This window comes from Hevea brasiliensis, chromosome 4 (genome assembly GCF_030052815.1).
Source record: "Hevea brasiliensis isolate MT/VB/25A 57/8 chromosome 4, ASM3005281v1, whole genome shotgun sequence".
NCBI lineage: Eukaryota > Viridiplantae > Streptophyta > Magnoliopsida > Malpighiales > Euphorbiaceae > Hevea > Hevea brasiliensis.
The window spans coordinates 26,373,079-26,389,430 of record NC_079496.1 but is presented as its reverse complement, the minus strand read 5'-3'; the positions used below and the strand labels follow the sequence as shown (position 1 = coordinate 26,389,430).

Genomic DNA, 16,352 nt, shown 5'->3' with positions numbered 1-16,352 from the left:
CAAACTGCATGCCAATTTATAGGGACTGCAAATAAGGATCCTAATGTTCATCTAGAGAGTTTTCTCATGATATGTGATACATTAAAGTTTAATGGAGTGTCAGATGATGTCATTAGATTAAGACTATTCCCATTCTCACTAAGGGATAGAGCAAGAGCATGGTTGAATTCTTTACTTGCTGGGTCTATCACTACATGGGAGGATTTGGCAAAAAAGTTCATGACAAAGTTCTTTCCCCCAGCCGAGACTGTGAAGCTAAGAAATGATATCCAGATGTTTACACATATGGATATGGAAAAACTTTATGAAGCTTAGGATAGATTGAAGGATTTGGTGAGAAGGTGTCCACACCATGGACTACCTAAGTGGTTGTTGATTCAGAGTTTCTACAATGGGTTAAAGCATCATACCAGAAGCAATGTAGATTCTACAGTAGGAAGATCACTTTTGGGGAAGTCAATTGATGAGGGTTATGAGCTATTGGAAGAGTTAGCAGATAATTACTATCAATGGCCTAATGAGAGGAATACAATAGAGAGAGCTACTGGAATTCATGAGGTTGACTCCATTTGTAATGGCCTGGCCCACTAGTGATATTGTCCGCTCTGGGCCAAAGCCCTCACGATTTTAAAACGCATCACTAGAGGTTACAAACCGCCAACTTATAAACCCAGCATCTCTCTTGTGTTTTATCGATGTGGGATTTGCCTAGGTGTTACAATCCACCCCCCTTATGGGACTCAGCGTCCTCGCTAAGGTTTGCCCCACCATCGCCCAAGGTTGCACGCGAAGCAGTTCTGATACCACAAATGTAATGGCCCGGCCCACTAGTGATATTGTCCGCTCTGAGCCGAAGCCCTCACGGTTTTAAAACGAGTCACTAGGGGTTACGAATTGCCAACTTATAAACCCAGCATCTCTCTCGTGTCTTACCGATGTAGGATTTGCCTAGGGTGTTACACCATTACCACACTAAATGCTAAAATGGATTCTAAATCTAGAAGATTGGATTAGATCGATGAATGCAGCTACTACTAGCACCAGAGCACTTATTTGTGATAATTGTGATGGGCCACATGCAACAAGGGATTGCTAAATTGATGAGTCATTTTTCCAACAAACACAAGAGCAAGCTCAATATATAGGCAATCATGGAAGACAACAAAATAATCCATTTTCCAACACATACACACCTGCTTGGAAAAATTACCCCAATTTTTCATGTGGAGGATAGCAGCAACATCAGCAGCCTAACTATTAAAGCAGAGTGCCACCTGGTTTTTCACAATCAGAGAAGAAACAAAGGTTGGAATACATTACCAAAAAAATAAAGCTTTAGCGACGGAATTTCTGACAAATTTAAATCTATCAGAAATTATTTCAAATAGCGATGGAACTTTTAACGGGATTGCGACGAAAATTTAATTAACATAAACAACGATAGGTGAGTTTGTATTAGCGATTGAAAAGTGACAGATTTTCCAATAGCTTTTATTTTGTCTGTAATCGATCAAAAAATACACATTAAAAGTTAAAATCTCTAAGAGCACAGCCGCGTTTTAACCCAAATTCCTCTAGTCCTCTGTCTCCCTCCCATGTCACACCCTACCCCTCTGTAAGGCATAACATGATCCCGTAGTATACCTAATGAATTACCAACTCCGTCTACTGATAATCCATTAAATACACTACAAGGGATTTTAAAAACTTTTCTTACTTCTTTTACAGTGGTGAGCACTATTTACAGGTGTTAAAAACTTTTGTGAACTGAAGTGAAACAGCTAACTCATTTGGATTATTTGGAATTTTTGTAAAAATTTTGGCAGAGTGCCATCTGTATTTTGGATAAAACAGTTCTTCAGAAAACCTGTAAAAAGTACTTCAATATATTTCCAAGTCTCAACTTCAACATTTTTCTCAACCCAACATATTTCTCAATTCAAATTCATAGTAATTTTTCAAGGACTGAGATAGAGAAAATATAATACAATTTTTACAAGTCAAAATATCTCATAATTTACTTTATAACTTCAATGTACAATTTTTATTTACAACTGCTCAAAACCAACAACAATATGTACATACAGTGAACATACATTACATTACAAAATACAAAATATTAGTATACTCATTATACTCGGTAGTCTCTCGCTAGAGGTACTAGCAGCCTAGTCTGCTGCCCTGTCTGTCTGTCTACCTGCGACAGCAATAAAAAGCCATCGCTGAGACAATATCTCAGTGGTGCACAACATTAACCAAATACAATTTAAATCACAATTCATAAATTATATAAATAGTGGATACTTAAAACCATAGTTAATTTCAAGACAATAATTGTCAACCAGAATTTAAACTCCATTTCTCAACATCACAATAAATTTCAATAAGTCAGATCATGGTTGAATTCAAAAGACAGTATATGTCAATAAGAGTTTAAATTCATTTCACAATCTCACAATACATATCAATAAATCACACACAGCTTAATCATGTTCCAAAGTTCAATTCGTCCCAAAAGCCGATGGCTAATGAGGTATTCAATTCGTCCCAAAAGTCAATGACTAATGAGGAATAACATAGCTAGCTAGCAAAAATATGAGTACTCATCCAATTCGTCCTCAACAGGCACACACCTCAACACTTCAGCCATAGAGGGAATTCAATTTGTCCCACTAGACAAGCTAGCGAGGAATACAATCAATATACATGATAGTTGTGGTTTCAAACCATTTACAGTGCTTTTCAATCAATAAGTATCCATCAAATATCATTCAAACAATTTTTCACAGTTTCACAATTTAAAACAATAATATACAAATAGTCAAAATTTATTTCAATTGAAAATAATTCAAAAGAAATAGCTGTTGTGCACAAACCTCGATAAGCGTCTCCTGTCCGGACTCGAGATTTCCTTCCCTTTTCCTGAGTCTTTGGTAACTGAGAAACACAATTTGAAGTGTTTCAGTACTAAATTAAACTGTCTCTAACGATAATGTTCGATAAGTAATTCACTGAAGGCTATTATTTGCTCAATCACCTAATATACCGACCCTCGATGCGTTTTAGGTAAATTAGGTTTTAGTGTCATTAATATGTCACATTCGATAGGGTTTTAGGGTTGGTATGTTTTACCAAACTCATTTCCTTGTTTAGTGCATTTTAATGCAACTTGCTGGATTCCGGAATACTAGTTTGACCTAGCCGGACGACCTAGTTCCCTCGGTTTTCGGGTTTCGGTCAAAACTACAAACTTGTAGATCTATGTCTTATTGCACGCGGGGCAAAATTTCAGGTCAATCCGAGTTATGTAGACCAAGTTATGGTCATTATACTATTGCTGGTCAAATGGCATCAAATTAGGTCAATTTTAGGTCAATTTGGTCAACTTTGGTTCGGCCAGTTTTTGGACCCGAACTTGTGCAAGCTGTTTGACTTGCTTATGGTCATTTCTGGGCTTTGGTGTCTTCATAAGACTTGTAGGTATGGGTCTTAACTATTCATGGTTAAAATTTCAGGTCAATTGGACCTGTTTTGAGTGAGTTATGGCCTAAACACTAACTGCTGCCCAATTGGTCAGTTTTCAGGTTTCAATTGCACTTAATCCGAATTGGTCATTTTCTTATGTCACCTTGCAAGCAGAATTTTGGTATGCTTTCTCAATGAAAGTTGGCACATTTTGTGCCTAGTTTCACCTCCAATTGGTCTCATACCAATTGAGGTTACACATTTAAAGTTATTGACTAAAATGCATACTTCCCTTAACTACCTTACTTAAACATACATCAATTACACACTTACATTACTATATGTCCACTTCCCTTACCAATTCTGTTTTGGTTCATTACCAAAACCATATTCCACTTTACATTAACATCACTTTGGGTAGATTACAAACATCCTTAATACACCAATTAAAACTCACATTTACAAAGTCTAAGTACAATCACATATACACCTAAACCTTACTAGTTCTTACATACACTTTACACAATCAATCTATATACATATCCATCAACCTTAATGTCAATATTTCTGCCAACACCTTCATGAAAACATACATTTATCCAAGAATCCCAAGGCTGCCGAAAAGCTTCCTCAACACCAAAGTGTCCTACAATTCATCAATTTCCATCCAAGTACAAAAATCACCATATACATATGGAATAATTTACTAGGATATTAAATCACCCTAACCAACATCATTTCTCATCAAATATATGTACAAATATTTCATCAAATACATAACTCCATGGCTGTCCAAAATGAACATGTCAATAGCTTCTCAAACTTGAAATTTTTCTTCACAAAACCAACACCCATAACATGAACACAAAGTTTAACAAAGCAATCTTCCAAAATACAAACTTACCTTATGGTTGGAACTTGCCAAACCTTGATTAAACTTCTTGATTTTGGTATCAAGCTCTTTCTTATGATGTGTCGACAATCTTTAATGAAGGAACCTAAGTGATTAGAAGTGAAGTGAGGGGTTAGATGAAGCTTGCATGAAAACGGCAATGGTGGTTTCTCCTTTCCTTCAATTCGGCTAGGTTTAGTGAAATGAAGAAGATAAAGTTTCTGCTTGGTATAGTGGACTTACATCTGCCCCACTATGTTTCTATTTTATTCCTTTAGTGGCCCACTCACTCAAATTTAATTATATAATAAGCTTATATGTGTTATTTACACATTTTTCACTCCATTTTTGGCTATTTGTATTAGGTACCCCCAATTTAATTTTTCGTTTTATTTTCTAAGTGTAATATTATTTATTTTTAGTGGAAATTTAGGTCAAAAGACAATTCGGGATGTCAAATGACCATAATGCCCCTGTTCGGGTTGCATTCCCAATTTTTCGGTAACACCGGGTTTTGTCTGTTTTTTGATTTCTCACTTTTCTTTGTACTAATTATTTAATTTTTCTTTGATCTTCCTAATGATATTTATTCTTCAATAAGGGTCTATTTAAGTCCTAAAAATGTTTTCCAGGGTTCCCCGCAGTCCAGGGCTAGTCAACGGTCCACGCCGTGACTTCCCTGTGTGGTCACCCATCGTTAGGGTTCCCGGCTTGCTTAACTTGATCACGTTTCTTTGCTATTATTTTTTCTTTGTTTTTCTTGTATTTTCTTTTCTTTTATTTCATTATTTTATGTCTCCTCACTCATATTGAAGTGTAGTTCTAGGCATCCTAGCTGTCCGGACAACACTGGTCACCGGAGCAGTAGAACGCACCACCGAACATAGGGGTGTTACATCCCAGCACTCTCCCATCCTTGCTCCTCGATCTGTTCCTTCTGTTGTTCGTGACGCCGGAGCCAACCCCCACCCCCTTCCTCCTTAGACTACGGCATCTTTCCCAACCTTCCTCCCTACTCGTTAGTCATTTCTGCTCTGCGCTTTTCTAAGCTTAGGTAAATTTTTTCTGGGTTTAGGATTGAGGCAATAGTTTAATCTTAGACTTGTTTTCCATTTTCTCCTATTCTATTTGCAGCCCATATATTTGAATTTTGTGTGGAGAATTCTAATTTCAAAGGCAACACAATGCCTACTACTTCTTCGTGAACTTAGATATATCTATTTACATTTTCATTCTACAGGTTCGACCAATTTAGGGCTTTGGCTTGGATCTGGTGAAACAAAATTCTCAAGTAACTAAAATTTGCAAGAAGCTAGAAAACCTAGTTTGATAGCCTCCTTCTTAGCAACCTTTGTCACATAAGATTTGAGCAACCCACTAGTGTTTGTCCTATGGTAGGTACCTCGAAACCCAATATTGGTTCAAATTTAATTCCTTATTTAATTAGTTGATGCCTAATGATTGTGAACTTGATGTCTTATATATATATATTACTGTAGATTAGATGTAAAACCATAAGTGGACGCAATGCTCTGAAATTAACTATCACAGAAGCAATGAAGTTGGGAAGAGAAGCTGCTGAATGCATCAGTGGAAATTTTATAAAAGTAGGTTTTTAGTTAATTTTATACATTTTGATTTAGATCTAATTGTTTGATAGTCTCTGGAAATTCATTTTTTATTAAATCAGTCTTAGATAGATAATGCAGAATATTTGAAATATAGTAAATATAATAAGCTTTGAATGGTGAAAATAACATGTAATTTTGAATTGCCAATTAAATGAATTGGTAGTGGACTGAACTTTTTTACAAGAGAGAAGGCAGAGTTGAATTATTCAAATTGAGATATTATCTCCTGAATATGAACTTCTCAAATACCAAAATTGGCAGGTTGATTGTTGGTTTTTTTTTTTTTTGGGTCTCAGAATAGTTGCCTCTCTCTCACATGTTCTTTGGTTATTATTTACTGTAGTTTCCTTAATTTCACTTCTGGATTTCCTACTTTTAGCAAATGAGAAAGAAATTTTAATGACATAAAATAATATGAATAAAGTGAAGGTTTCGTACATAATTAATAATCTAGGTGTACCTTATCTTTTTTAATATGGTGATGTAATGGCAAATTTCAATGCTAAAAAGTGCTCCTAGATGTTATAATTCTTTTTTTGGTAATTGAACATTGCAAGTATTTAACACTGTAATCAAAAAGCAATGGAAACCAGAGGGTATATTGATCACATGTGAGGTCGTATGGCTATTGATCACGGCTTACATTTCCAAAAAAAAATAGTAGCAACTATTATTTTTACTTAAAAGGGTAGCAGGGCTTATTGTTCAAATTCATGTAGATTTTCAAATCCAGGATTTGGGCAATCTTCCATGTTTCTTAACGCAGTCTAAAACCATGGAATTGATGGGCAATTTTGAATTAAGTTTGTGAAATCCATATGTTGAGGGAGAGGGATTTCACAAAATCCCACATAGTAGGCTAGTTTCAAATCCTTTTATTTTGAAGAATTCATCAAAATACATGGATTTTCTCATCCTTTTTCTATATTGGTGGTTTTCTCTAGTTCCATGGGTATTTTAACTCACTTAATTACTTTATATCAAAGATTGCCTTAAATCACACTCTTCTTGTTTTTCTTGATCATCCTCTGCTATTGATATCACAGGCAAAGGCTCCTGGTCCACATGACGATGAGGATGAGGACTCAAATGATGACTACAGCGATGAAGAAGAGTCGCAATCACCAATTGACAAGGTGGATCCTTTTATTTTCTTTGTGCATACTGTCAAATGTAAGGGAACCTTTTTCCCTATTGTATATTTAGGTTAACATCCAATTACTTTGGTCACATCTGACTTGCATCTAATTTGATGTTACTTTGAATGAAGTGATGCAAGCATCAGATCCATTGAGGTTCTAGAATACAAACACTGGACTTCCATCACCAAGAGCTAGCAAATGGTGTTGCCTAGCATGTTGAGCATAGGAGAGCAGTGATTGAAAAGGAAAGAATGGAAAAAAACAAATAATGTTTAGAATAATAGTTTTTTTTTTTTTATGGATGTAATCTTAATTTAATTTGCTTGTTATAAATATATGATACTTTGCATGGATTATTTAATTTTAATAATATATGCATTTAAATTATATGGAATCAAGATTATTGTGATCGATCTATTGTATTTGATTATGAATTTTTGTGATAAATTTATAAAAATTATAAGAAATTAAAAAAAAAGTAACAAATAATGCCAAATTAGCAGCGGATTATTGATGGATTTGTGATGGAAATTTGGTTGATGGTCATTGGGATTTAGCGACAGCAATTGGTATCACTAATTTTATTGCTAACATTAGCGACGGAAATAGAAAATGGTTGCAAAAATTAGCGACGAGGGTTTAAGCGATGGATTGTTATCCGTTACAAATCCGTTGCTAAAAGTTTCAGCAACGGCAAACAGACTTTCAGCGACAGATTTTCTCGTCGCTAATGCCCTGTTTTTTTAAAGTGAGATAGTGTGGCAAATATGGCTAAGATGAACTTTCAGAATCAAATTTTGACTTTGTAAATCAGCAAGCTGCTATTAAGAATTTAGAGGTGCAAATGGGGCAAATAGATAGCATACTATATGTAAGGAATCTAGGTAATTTGCCAAGTAACACAAAGACTAACCTCAAATAGCAATGTAATGCAATTAATTTGAGAAGTGGGAAGCAACTAGAGGAACCACAAAAGAAAGAGAAGGGAAAAAAAAGAAAATGTTGATGATAAGAAAAAGGAAAAAGGGAAGTTAAAGGAGAAAGTCTTAGAACCATTAAAGTCTTACATGCCTCCTATACCATTTCCATAGAGACTCAAACAACACCAGGAGGATCAAAATTTTCTAAAATTCTTGGAGGTGTTTAAAAAGTTGCATATCAACATACCTTTTGTAGAAGCATTGACACAGATGCCCAATTATGTCAAGTTTCTTAAGGAGATTTTGTCCAAGAAAAGAAGGTTGGAGGATTATGAGAAAGTGATGCTTAATAAGGAATGTAGTGCCATTATCCTAAACAAATTGCCTTTAAAGTCTAAAGATCTAGGGAGTTTCACTATCCCTCGTAAATAGGAAATTGTGAATTTGATAAAGCATTATGTGATCTTGGTGCTAGTATTAATCTTATGCCTTATTCTATTTTCAGAAAACTGGAAATAAGAGAGGTCAAACACTACTATTTCTCTGCAATTAGCAGACTATTCTGTGGTGATACCAAGGTGTGTAGTAGAGGATGTGCTTATAAAAGTCGACAAGTGTAAATTTTGTTGTATTGACATGGCTGAGGATAAAGAGGTACCTCTAATTCTTAGGCCGTATTCCTTATAACTAGCAAGGCCTTAATTAATGTTCATAAAGGTACATTGACTTTTAGAGTTGGGCATAAAGAGGTAAAATTCAATGTCTCTAGTACTTCTAAAATTTCTATGGAAAAGGATGAATGTTTTAGAGTAAAAGTTATTGATGAGAGTTTGAGTAATTTGTTTAGTGAGCCTAAATTGAATGATTTTGATAAGGTTAGTGTTGAGAAGAATTTTGCACATTTAGTCGAACATAATGAAATGATTGATAGTGATGAAAAAGTTCAAGATAAAATTGAGCTTATGCAAGATGAATATAAAAAGCTTCCGTCTCAGTTTAAGGTTCCAAAGGTTAAACTCAAATCTTTTTCTCTTAAGTTTCAAATGAAATCTTCTCAAAGTGGAATAAATAACAGATGTTTTTACTATTGAAGGAAAGAAATGGAAAAATAAGTTCATTGGAACACCTATTAACAAGGGAGATAAATCTGTGTTTAAACCTCCATGAGGAGTTAGAAATGGTCAAGCTAAAGACCTAAAACAAGCGCTCTTGGGAGGCAACCCAAGCAAAAGATTTTGACATCCTTTCTTTTTGTTATTTCTTTAATTATTATTCATATTTAGTTTCATTTAATTTTAGTTTAATGTTGCTAATCTACAACTATACGGAATAGCAAAAGTAATATAGAATGAGTAAGATATTATTCCCATGAGAATTGTCTTTAATTACTAAAATATATGTTAGTTTTACTAATATCTAGATGATAGAATCAATTTGAATGAAAGAATTTAAAACAACTTAAGCTAATATTAACTAAAATTAAACTAAAATTAATTCAATTGAAAATTAACTAGAAAAAGAAGTAATGATAAGAGTTTAAAATCAATTAAAAGAAGGCTAGAGATTTTAACTTCACTTGAGCCATTATGCATTTTTACTCAATTTAACTATCTTAGCAAAGGAAATAACACAAAAATATCTAATAATCCTTCGTAGGCATTATTAAACCTTTCAATTAACCAAGTTAACCCAAATTTCCCAATAAGAATTATTTGATTAATTAAAGCATTAAAAACCCAAGTTATTAAAATACGCCATAGCAATTAGCCTTCGTTTTCACTCTTAGCCAAATAAGTTAATGGTTGTTCTAACAAGATTCATAAGATGTTGCCCAACCAAATCATGAATCAAAGATCATTCAAGTATTATCAAACACAAAAAAGCATTAAAATCAAAACAACCATTAATTGCTAAAATAGAGAAAATAGACGATAATTGATAAAATACTTAGGTCAAGCTACATAAAAATCTCTAGCTAAAATATTTAGCCACTCATATTAATAAAAACAAGACTATAAAATCCAAATCAAACATTATCAACAAAAATGGGTTTCAATCCACACGGAAAAGAAAAGAAAAGTAGGAACTCTATATGTAAATGGTGAGATTCCCCCTCCAAGAGCCAAATCTTCAAGAAAATCCACTCCAAAAGCTTGATTTCTCTTTAAAAATGGATTCAAGAAGTATTTAGGGCTTTTTGGGTGAAGAGAATATGTAAAAAAACTATTAAAAACTCTCCAAAATTGTCTCTCCTCTTTCCTTTTTCGAAAAGTTAATTATGATCTGAAACAATAATTCACACCTTGGCCATACTGACCCTGGCCTTTCATGCCTAGGGTGTGAATCCTCATCTGACCTACAAAAGGCTGATTTTATAATTCACACTCTGCCCATGCTTGTTTTGTTGTTTCACGCCCAAGGTGTGAAACTTCATCTGAGACCAAAATCAGCATTTCCTTCAATTTTTCTTTAATGAGCCATAGGTCTCACTCCCCAGGGTGTGAATTAACTCCACTTTCACATCTTGGGCGTGATAATTTAACTCTAAAATCTCTCAAATGTCCTCAATTATCTCCTTGAAAAATTTTCCTCAATTATCTCCTTGAAAAATTTTCTTTAATCATTGGTCATTTTTCACCTAAAACAATAAAAAATCAATAAAATCAAACTTATTGCAAAAACATTAACAAGATTACTAATAAGGATAAAAATTAAAATGTAAATGACTTAAATTTGATAAAACTAACAAAATTAATTAAAATAAGAACTATATTTACACCATATAACCCAAAACTTAAGATTTTGCTTGTCTCCAAGCAAAAGAACATATAAAACACAAATGAGAGACAAAAATTTCAATACATGGTTGCAATTTTTATAAATCAAATCAGAAAAAATAATTCTACCCAAATGCTAAAATTTAATCATCTCAATCCCAAATTCAAAAATCAAATTCCACAATGTAATCATTTCAACCAGTTCGTATTCAAATGAAACTCTATACAATTAAAAATCATTTTACTTCCTTTAAATTTCAATAAAGCAATAAACATACACACTCCAAACAGACATATAATTTCTCCAGTCTATTTCTACCAATGAGATAGTATTATCAGAAGATTCATAAATCTCAATGTAAACAACACAAAATGACTATGAGAATCAATCAAACATCATGAAATAAAACATGCTAAAAACCTTAATTTTCAATTCCTTCCTTATTTCTTTGTTTTTGTTTATTTACACTTTTTTTAACAACTTCTTTGGCACTTTTCCTTGGCTCGTCATTGCCTTTTTAAGTGAATACCAACATTGGTTATGGAGGCACCCAGTTATTTAACAGTCACAAATTCAAGGTGCTTTGCATACTCATAATCCAAGCTGTCATTTTACTCAAAAACAAACATAAAGCTTATGAATGTTTCTAGTTACTTGCAACTCAAACTAGTAGAGTAGATTGTGCAATTTTATTAAGCTGTTTTTTTATGTACAACTATACATCAATGGAATAAATATGAATTAAAATTAAAACATAATTTACTCACAAAATTAATTAATTCTCATATTAAAAACCAATTTAATTTGCTTAATTCATCTCCTAAACATAATATCCACGCTTTATTTTCATAGACAAAATGAAATACCATACAAGGCTGGTGAAATAAAATAATCATTAATTATATAGAATCTCACTTCTGCATATCACAAATCTTAAAAACTAAATTGCAAATTTAATTCTCAAACTAAAATTGAAATAGTTAAAGACAACAATAGCCAAAATTGTTTTATTCTGAATTTCTTAATAAAAAAAATGCAACCATATTTCACACTAAACACAAAAGAAAACTAAAAACTAACTAAAAAATAACTAACCATAAAAATCAAACAAAAATGACTCAAAGCTATACAAAAATGACTCAAAACTATAAACCAAAAATCAAAATAGAAAAATAAATGTACCCCCAAACTTAAACTAGGCATTGTCCCCAATGACAAAATTAAACCAACAAAACCAAATAACCAAAGCCACTTAACCATACAAACTAAATTTATGATGGTGCAAATGTAAGAATTTAAGCAAAGATAAAAAGATTCATGCCAAATGGAGTGAAATACTCAAGTGTGGTGTGAATGGGAAAGTGTAAGAATATATAGGGAATGCACAATGAAACTAACAATCATGCTCTAATGTGTGTGAAAAACTGAAAATCAAAGAAATGAGATGAAAGGTGATGAGAATGATGAGAATCATACCTTGAATAGATGAAAATGTGAGAAAATGAAATATTGGAAGCTCAAAGAAGTGTTGCTGCCATGAGAGAAGCAACTGGGAGAGGACGAAGCTGAAAATTTCAAGGAAAAAGGAAGAGAAGAGGTGTTAGCACCTTTACGCAGCCTGGGCATGTGCATTATGGAGATTCATGTGCAATGTAACACTCTAGGCAAATCCCACATCGGCAAAACACGGGAGAGATGCTGGGTTTATAAGTTGGCGGTTCGTAACTCCTAGTGACGCATTTTAAAACCGTGAGGGCTTCGACCCAGAGCGGACAATATCACTAGTGGGCCGGGCCGTTACATTTGTGGTATCAGAGCCGCTCCGCGTGTAACCTTGAGCGATGGTGGGGCAAACAAACTTCAGCAAATCCCATAAGGGGGGTGGATTGTAACACTCTAGGCAAATCCCACATCGGCAAAACACGGGAGAGATGCTGGGTTTATAAGTTGGCGGTTCGTAACTCCTAGTGACGCATTTTAAAACCGTGAGGGCTTCAACCCAGAGCGGACAATATCACTAGTGGGCCGGGCCGTTACATTTGTGGTATCAAAGCCGCTCCGCGTGCAACCTTGAGCGATGGTGGGGCAAACCTCAGCGAGGACGCTGAGTCCCATATCAATAGGGGTTAGGAACTATCAACTTATAAACCCAGCATCTCTCCCGTGTTTTGTCGATGTGGGATTTGCCTAGGGTGTTACATGCAAGCCGTGTTATTTACGGCATGAAGAAAGGGCGCTGGACTTCGCACGGCCAGGCTATACTGACCATGCACTTTCATGCCCACGGCATGTTTCTTGCGACAAAGGTGTTTTTGAGCTATGAAATGCATGCCCAAGCCATGCGCCTGGCTCCTTTTCACACCCAACTCGAGTGACATTTGGTAACTTGAAATTTTGTGCTGTGGAATGCATTTTTGTGTGAGATTTTCACCACTAGGGCATGAAACATGAGTGTCCTCACCCCCGGGGTGTGAAAGTTGCCTAGTTTTTGCAAGAATGAGAAAAATTGCTCCTAATGCATTTTTAAAAGCCTAGTTTTTGCCTTCTATGAATATGAACATGAAATGCATTAATTTAACAACTTAAACAACCCTCAAATTGAACTTTTTTAAGCATCTAAACTCTCCTAACAATAAATCAAATAATTATCACACTAATTGCTCACAAATCTCTTGAATAAAAATGACTAATTCCTCACTCAACATTAACATGCAAACACCTCTTCTTCATCCACACACTTCAAATCAGTAAAAAAATTTTCATTTCAATCTCATACATCACAATTCAAGATCAATCAACAATTCACTAATCATAAGAACTCAACATCAACTATCACTTCAATATGTCAGTTTCACACATATCACTCCAACTACACATTCATCAACAAATGAATCAAGAATGTCAACACGACACATCACATGAACTTTCACTTATCAATTCGACACAAAGCAATAAATCACCTCATCTATTCAGTATAGGCAAATTTGAAGGTGACTCCCATTTGTAGCTTGCCTATTTGCAATCGAGCTCTCTTTTTCACAATACTTGCTCTAAATGTTTCTTTCCTTCTTACTTTCAAATACCTTCAAGCAAGTAAAATTAACACTAATCAAAATTTAGAGATAGCAATAAACCAAAATTAAAGAAAAATCAAACATGACCAAAAGTGAAAGAAACTATAAAAACAAAAGATATAGCTTGGGTTGCCTCCCAAGAAGTGCTTACTTAAGGTTTTAAGCTTAACCATTCCTTCTTTTGACTTCAATCTAGCAATAATACCCTCTTGACTTGCTCAAACTCTCTCTCTATGTACACTTTTAACCTTTGACCATTCACCTTAAAGGTTCTATCATCCTTTTTCACCTCTATTACACCATATGGATAGACTTTAACCACCTCAAAAGGTCCTAACCATCTTGATCTAAGCTTGCCTAGAAACAACCACAAGCAAGATTTGTAAAGCGAAACCTTCTAACCCACATGAAAATCTCTTCTCAGAATATGTTTGTCATGCCATCTCTTGGTCCGCTCTTTGTAAATTTTCACATTCTCATAAGCATGGAGGTGAAATTCTTCCAATTCATTTAACTGAGGTAACCTCTTGTCTCTAGCAACTTTTGCATTCATATTCAAGAACCTTATTGCCCAATAGGGTCTATGCTTTAATTCCACAAGTAAATGGGAAGCTTTACTAGACACCAAACAATATGGAGATGTTCCAATTAGTGTCTAATATATAATCCTGTATGCTCACAGTTCATCATCCAATTTCTTAGACCAATCTTTCCTCGAAGCCTTCATTGTGGTCTCTAAAATTATTTTGAGCTCTCTATTAGAAACCTCCAATTGTCCACTTATCTGTGGATGATACAATATACCTACACAATGAGTAACACCATATTTAGTTAGCAAAGAGTCCAAATATTTATTGCAAGAGTGCTTACCACCATTTGTAATGATTGCTCTAGGAACTCCAAAGTGAGTAAAAATTATTTATTTAAAAATCCTAATGCACTTTTGGAATCAGTTGTTGGAAGAGCAATGGCTTCAACCCATTTAGATACATATTCAATTGCCACCAAAATATAATGATTAGAATAAGTAGGAAAAGGTCCCATAAAATCTAAACCCCAAACATCAAACAATTCAACTTCTAAGATATTTATTAAAGGCATTTCATGCATATTTGAGATATTATCGATTCATTGACATGGGTCACGAGAAGCAACAAAAGCATAAACATCTTTAAACATATTTGGCTAATAAAAACTAGATTGTAATATCTTAGCAATTGTTTAGGTAGGTCCAGAATGGCCCCCACACTCTAATGAATGATAATGATTAATCACACTTTATATCTCATCATTTAGAACACACTTCTTAATTAATTGATTTGAACAATATTTAAACAAGTAAAGATCCTCCCAAAAAAAAATTTTGACATCATGCGAAAAAAATTTTCTCGGTTGATAATTCATATTAGGAGGAAGTATCCCACATGCTAAATAGTTCACAAAAACAGCATACCAAGGAGTGATAAATGAGATTATTACCATTAATTGCTCATTAGAAAATGATTCATTTATGGATACCGCATATTTCTCTTCTTGCTCTCCCAACCCCATTCGATACAAATGATCTACTATAAGATTTTTCACTCCTTTCTTATCTCTGATTTCCAAATCAAACTCCTACAAAAAAAGTACCCATCTAATTAGTCTTGGTTTAGCATCCTTTTTCTATAGTAAGTACTTAATTGTAGAGTGATCATTATAAACTATGGTTTTTGCTCCAATTAAATATTATCTAAATTTATCAAAAGCAAAAAAAATAGCTAACATCTCTTTCTATGTTATGGCATAATTTAGTTAAGCATCATTCAGAGTTCTACTTGTATAATACACCATATAAAGTCTATTCTCCTTCCATTGTCCCAATACTGCTCCAATTGCAAAATCACTTATATCACACGTCAACTCAAAAGGTAAACTCCAATCTAGTGCAGTAATGATAGGAGCTAAAATTAACTCTTTCTTTAACCTATCAAAAGTAGTTAAACATTCATCAGTAAATTCAAAAGGTGCATCCTTAAGTAACACATTACAAAGAGGTTTAATGATTTTAGAAAAATCCTTTATAAATCCCTATAAAAGCCTACATGCCCAAGGAAACTTCTTACTCCTTTCACTGATTTGGTGGAGGTAATTTTTCAATTACTTCCACCATTGTACTATCTACCTCAATAGCTCTTGCTGAAATTTTATAGCCTAAAACCACCCTATTGGACCATAAAATGGCATTTTTCCTAGTTTAACACTAAATTAGTTTCTTTGCATCTCTACAAAACTTAGGAAAGATGGGCTAAATAAAGGTCAAAAGAAGGTCCAAAAGAAAATCATCCATAAAAATTTCAATGAATTTCTTAACCATGTAAGAAAAAATTGCCATCATGCATCTTTGAAATGCTACGGGTGCATTACACAGCCTAAATGGCATCCTTCTATATGCAAAAGTCCTATAGGGA

The 16,352-nt window shown here is 34.0% G+C and overlaps 1 long non-coding RNA gene and 1 other non-coding gene across 2 annotated transcripts; both read right to left on the bottom strand.

Moving 5' to 3' along the window:
- Positions 1-252: 252 nt before the first annotated feature.
- LOC131179568 (small nucleolar RNA R71) lies at positions 253-359 on the bottom strand. The gene has a single exon (XR_009148459.1). It is a non-coding gene; the product is annotated as a small nucleolar RNA R71 (small nucleolar RNA).
- Positions 360-9,966: 9,607 nt separating this feature from the next.
- LOC131179047 (uncharacterized) lies at positions 9,967-12,431 on the bottom strand. Its single transcript, XR_009148052.1, has 2 exons — positions 12,305-12,431; positions 9,967-10,688 (listed from the first exon to the last, which is right to left on the bottom strand). It is a non-coding gene; the product is annotated as an uncharacterized LOC131179047 (long non-coding RNA).
- Positions 12,432-16,352: the final 3,921 nt, after the last annotated feature.